Raw genomic sequence first — 6,000 nt, 5'->3', positions numbered from 1 at the left:
TCACTGACCACTATTCTTCCCGACAATGATCACTATTCTTCCCGACAACCAATCACTGATGACTATTCTGCCAGACAACCAATCACTGATGACTATTCTTCCCGACAACCAATCACTGATCACTATTCTTCCCGACAACCAATCACTGATCACTATTCTTCCCGACAACCAATCACTGATCACTATTCTTCCCGACAACCAATCACTGATCACTATTCTTCACGACAACTAATCACCATTTTTGTCCCAACCGCACACTTCATTTTAAACTCTCTTCTTGGCGATATTTACAGTAATAAATGCGAGTTACTCCATTTGTAATCATTTTCCTCACTACCACTGCTTTATTTTTATCTGTGTCCTTGAAAGAAATTACAGCACTTTGTAAGTACACAAATAAATCGTGGGGCCGTAACCAAAGACGACTTCTTTCTATAAAATGTTAGTTGTAAATCACTTATTTTCTAACAAAACTAATCTATACTTCTGAAAAGCTTCTTTCTTCATGTCAAATGTTGTTGTGATATGCAAATAACCATGACGATTCAAATAACATGCAGATTCGACTTGTGACGTCATGTGGCGACTTCCATCACCTTTAGGAGAATGCACTTGGCAATACGAATACTGTAACACTGTAAGAGTATAATACAGTCTCTGTTTCTGTGTAAAGAGGAGTTCATAGCTGATGATGTTACGATTTTTATTTTTGTTTTAATATCCTTATAACTGTAACGTTTGTATTAACTTAAACAAAATATAAATGAATGAATGTAGTGGGTAACTAACATTAGAGAAAACAGCTAAACGCAGGAGAAACTGAGGAAAGTTCTAGCCACCTTTACACTACTAAAAACATAAGTTATTAGTGGAAAATGATCTTTGGCCAAAGTATTGACCCCTCTGAGAAAGAATCTTGACGCGTTTTGACGAGAACAAAAAAAACCCAGCATCAGCTTCTAACTCGTCAGTCTCTCAATTAAAACACGTTAAAAAAAATCAGATTAAAAAGCTGTGTAATTACCTCCTGTGCTCCTTTGGTGTGTCTAGACGTCGTAAAAAAGTGTTTATTTATCGAGCTTGAACAGACTGGACACGGAGAAAACTTTCAGTAGCTTAACTCTTGAGGTGTGAGGTCGCCTCCTCGCGTAGCGGCTCGCGCGCTCCCTCCTGGATTTTTAGCAGGACTCGGACAGACACGTCACAAGTCACGTGGCCACTGATGCACGCACCTTAACGTGAAATGGCCGCGTCTCAATTCGCAACGGTGTTCTTTCTCTTTTCAATAAATAAATAAATAAATAAATAAATCTATTATGCCAGTGTAAACACAACACAGTATAAACAAGCCAGGAGAAAAGAAGGAAAGAATAAACAAATATAAAAAGTCCTTAAAGTATATAAAGTCGTTCACAGACACTAATATTAGTCCCAATTGATCCCCAAGTCTTCATACACAGCAAAAGTGCTTACTGCTTCTAAGTGTCCTTGCTGTGCAATAGACTCAAAATTACTCTGAAGCTCACATTTGAAGACCAAAAAAGAGAGGTTTACAACTTCGAGAATTTATATTTATGAATATGCTACTGTGCTTATATATATATATATATATATATATATATATATATATATATATATATATATATATATATATATATATAAAGAAAAAAAACGCCATTGGTTTTTTTTCATATTCCAGAAAACCAAAAATTACATTACATATATATATTTTTAAATAATTGTCTATAATTTCTATGTGGCCCCCCTGGTGGCGCCCCAAGGAGCCACAGCCCTAAGTTTGAGAACGACTGACATAAGGAATGGAGACACATTCTTGATTTATTTTGATGAAAGACACTGTTTGCCTATAAATGATTTACAAATGGAAGAGAAACCATCACAGGACAAAACCCTTTGAAAAGCATAACAACTCCCCATGGTACTACATCAGCCATGATGGCAAGCTCTTTTGGTTATAGGAATTCCATGTTGTAAAACATTTTTTAAAATCTGAATAATTACAAATTGATCCATTTTGATTGAAAACTTGAGCCAGAAACATAATACAATTTCTAAACCAACTGTCAAAGAGAAGAGATTTGGTTTTATATGACAGGTCCTTATTATTCCAGATGGATTATATGTGAGGTGTGAAATTGTGTTTAAAAATGAGAGACCAGACCAAAAGCATTTGTTTATAAAAATCACTGTCAAATTATAACCCCTTTAAAAAAAAAAAAAATAATAATAATAATAATAATAATAATAATAATAATAATAATAATAATGATAATGTTGTAATTGCAAATTAATTAAAAAAAAACCCTTAAGCCACCTGGTTTTGAGAAAATATGGTTAGGGACAAGATTATTAACAAAATGTCTTATCCAGTTGACTTTAAATGTGTTGTTCAAATGTTTAACGCACCATTTTCAGTATTGTTCATTATTACAGATTTTACAGAGATACCACAAAGATCACTGTTAGAAATATAGGAAGCAAGTAAAACCTGATAAGGGAAGACAGGCCAGCCTTGTCTAATTCCACGAGTGAAATCAAATCTAGGGGAAGTGTCATACTTCAACTTGATAGAACTATTACAATTATAGTAAAGGGTTTTTTTATATATATATAGCCTTACAGAAATAATCACCAAAACCAAAAGTTGTGCCTTATAGAAGGCTTTTGAATAGGAAAAAATAGACTGTTATGTTCTATATCAGGTCTCTATAGTCAAGCAAGTCCACACCAATCTTATTTTATTTGCTATACGTAGATTCCCCATAAAACCAGATTGTGTCTTGCAATGATGTCTTGCTCTTTGTATTGAACTGACTAAGTGAGTCTGACGTTTTCAAGGTGTAGGAATGTAGGGCATGCAGAGCACACCAAGTCAGTGAATCACAGATTAGTTTGCAAATGAGCGGTGATGACGCCAGATCATGGGCGTGGCCAGACCTTTTACAGCTGGGTGGCCATGTTACACCCTGTGACTTTCTTGGGACGACAGTTTAGGGTGGGGCAAAATATGAATCCACACAAAAATGACTTATCCGTTATGAATTCAGTGTTTACGCTAGTGTTGAATAAATCTTTAGCTAACAGTAGCTAATAATGAACTGAAAAAATCCAATGTTGTGCCTCCAAATACTGAATTTATTGATATTCAGAAATAATGAATATAATATAGCTGTTTGTTTTTTGCGGTCAGTTGGGGCAAGGAATTGTTTGTGTCTGCTTTAACTAGATAAACTAGTTTATTCCTGCACGACATTACACTTAAGGACAATCCTCACCATTGGACAGTGACGCACTGAACTTTCAGATTTCTTAGAGATGTTACAGTAGACTTTCTGTTATTATTATTTACCAAGTCATTCAGTTTCACATTATATGTCATTGGTGACCACAATGACTAATAGCAATATTAATACTAACAACAACAACAACAACAACAATAATAATAATAATAATAATAATAATAATAATAATAATAATAATAATTCTAACAATCATCATCATTATCATGTCCTACTGGGGTGGTCATGCTTCATGGTAGTCCAAAACTGGTCTTACTCCACAAAGCACATGGCTATTATAACTGCAAATGAAATGCAAAACTGATTAAATTGGTTAATTTTTTTTTTTAGATCTATGATTTTTTCCAGACTTTACGACTGCATATAAGCACATATAAAAAAAAATAATAACATATACTACAAACAAACAATAAATCTCCACAATAACACTTCACATAAAAAAATCCAAAGAAAGAAAGGATCAAATTTTATTTGTTGTTTTACATTCAAGTTTATTTTCAAGAATCTCAAAATTATTATTAAACCTGAAACAAACAAATCTTAAGAGATGACTATGTTGTGGATAAAAATGACATGAAATAAACATGAGGGAGACCTAGTATGAGTAATATGTAATTTTATTGATAATTCACAGGACTGGTGGGTGCGTAATCTTGAGGAGAGTGGTAGGGGGAAGAAAATGGGGTGCGTCCTGGGGACATGGGATCGTCAGCAAAGGTGAAGAGAGAAGACCACTGAGAGTGGGGCGGACTGACAGATGAGAAGAGGGAAGAATGGTCAGAGCCCAGATCAGAGAAGGTGACATCTTCCTCAGACTGAAAGCTGGAGGGAGGTTCTGGTTGTGTAGAGGCGTCAATACACACATTCACGGGGTAGATTCTGTATCGGAGGGGGGGGAACCCCGCATTTCCATTTCCAGAGGGGGTGCTGCGAAGAAAGTTAAGTAGCGCCATGATATCAGCAGTGAGATGCGCAAGCTGATAATGAGTGTCCAGATCGAGATCCAGATCCAGATCCAGTAAAGGGGAGAAGAAGGAATGACGACGGGCACCTAGACACACAGAAGCGGTATTAGGCGGATATTGACGAATTGGATTCACACTTTAAAGATCTTTTAAGAGTAACACACTATGGTTTATTAGTCAAAAAGTCAAAAAAAGTATAAGAGCTGAGGAGTGATAACACACACACACACACTCTCTCGTACAGTCAAGGGCGGGCATGTAGACATAACACACACACACACACTCTCTCTGTCTCTCTCTCTCTCACACACATAACATTATAACTTTATAAGAATAATAAAAAGGAGTACTAAGATATTATAAGGGTAATATCTTAGAATAATAAAATATAAAAATAAAGAGTAGTAGGATATGTAGGATAGTAGAAGGGTAATATAATGATATTATGAAGTAGGAAGTACAGTACAGTATAACTATATATAAAATAGAGATATAGTGCAAATATGAAAATAAATTATAAACTAGAAATACAGAAAAATGTAACTTACTCATAATTCAGATGGTGAAGATTCTTGTCTTGCAAGGAAGGCCTTAATTTTAAGAGAAAACCATGAGGAGCCATTTATAAGGGTAGCTGAGTCAAGCTGATACCCCCCCCCCCCCCCACGAGATAATAGTGAGACCAAGGTCACTCTAAATTGTTTTGTCTCTCCACTTTTGAATCTAATGGTAACTTGGAAAGCCCTTTTTCAAAAAATAATGGTAACTTGGAAAGCCCTTTTCCAAAACATAATGGTAACTTGGAAAGCCCTTTTCCAAAACATAATGGTAACTTGGAAAGCCCTTTTCCAAAACATAATGGTAACTTGGAAAGCCCTTTTTCAGAACCTAATGGTAAATTGGAAAGGCCTTTTTCAAAACATAATGGTAATGTAGATGAGCTCTTTTTTAACCCTATTGGTATTGATATAATAGTCTATTTGAAATATATTGGTTATCTACTGTGTAAATACAGTATAAATACTGGAGCTTGAGCTCCGGGTGTCAGATCACTTCTGAGAATTCTCATCGGTGTGGATCTCGTGTGGTGGAACGGAACCAATAAATCTGGACCCTTGCTTCTTCTCACTCACGGCTGGTGTCTTTTTATCTCCAACTGGGTTCGGAGATAGATGTGAGTATTTGCTTCTATGTTGAATTTTAAGTGTTTTTGGGTAATAGGCTAAATTTGAGCCAGCAACTAATATGGTGGAATTTCAGTCTCTGTTTTATCATGTTTTATGTAAGAAATAAAACACTTTTTTATTTTGGTGTGCTGTTATGGGAAAATAATAAATGGCAGGCTGGTGTGATGCATCTTGACGTTAAGTGCAGTTACTCTTACCACCCTGAAGTTTTCCTCTAATAGTATGACCGAAGGTGTTTTATTCTTCTTATACCACCGCAGTTGGTCAACTGTTATCACGTCATAACTGCTATAAACAGCCTGTAACAAGGCTCTGACACTGGAGACTCCTTCCATCGATATTACATAAACATCTCCTTACCGAAAACTTCCCCACTTACACACATATACAAGTAGCTGTTTCTGTATATCTTTCCGTTTACAAAATGCGGTTCAGTTCCACAGACGTTCACTAGATGACGACAAAACGCAACAAATAAGGTACACATCTCGCTCCCTTACTTCCACTATGTAGTAAGGAGCTTTTATT

This window comes from Ictalurus furcatus, chromosome 2 (genome assembly GCF_023375685.1).
Source record: "Ictalurus furcatus strain D&B chromosome 2, Billie_1.0, whole genome shotgun sequence".
Lineage (NCBI taxonomy): Eukaryota > Metazoa > Chordata > Actinopteri > Siluriformes > Ictaluridae > Ictalurus > Ictalurus furcatus.
The sequence above is the reverse complement of the archived record's forward strand: the minus strand, read 5'-3'. Positions refer to the sequence as shown.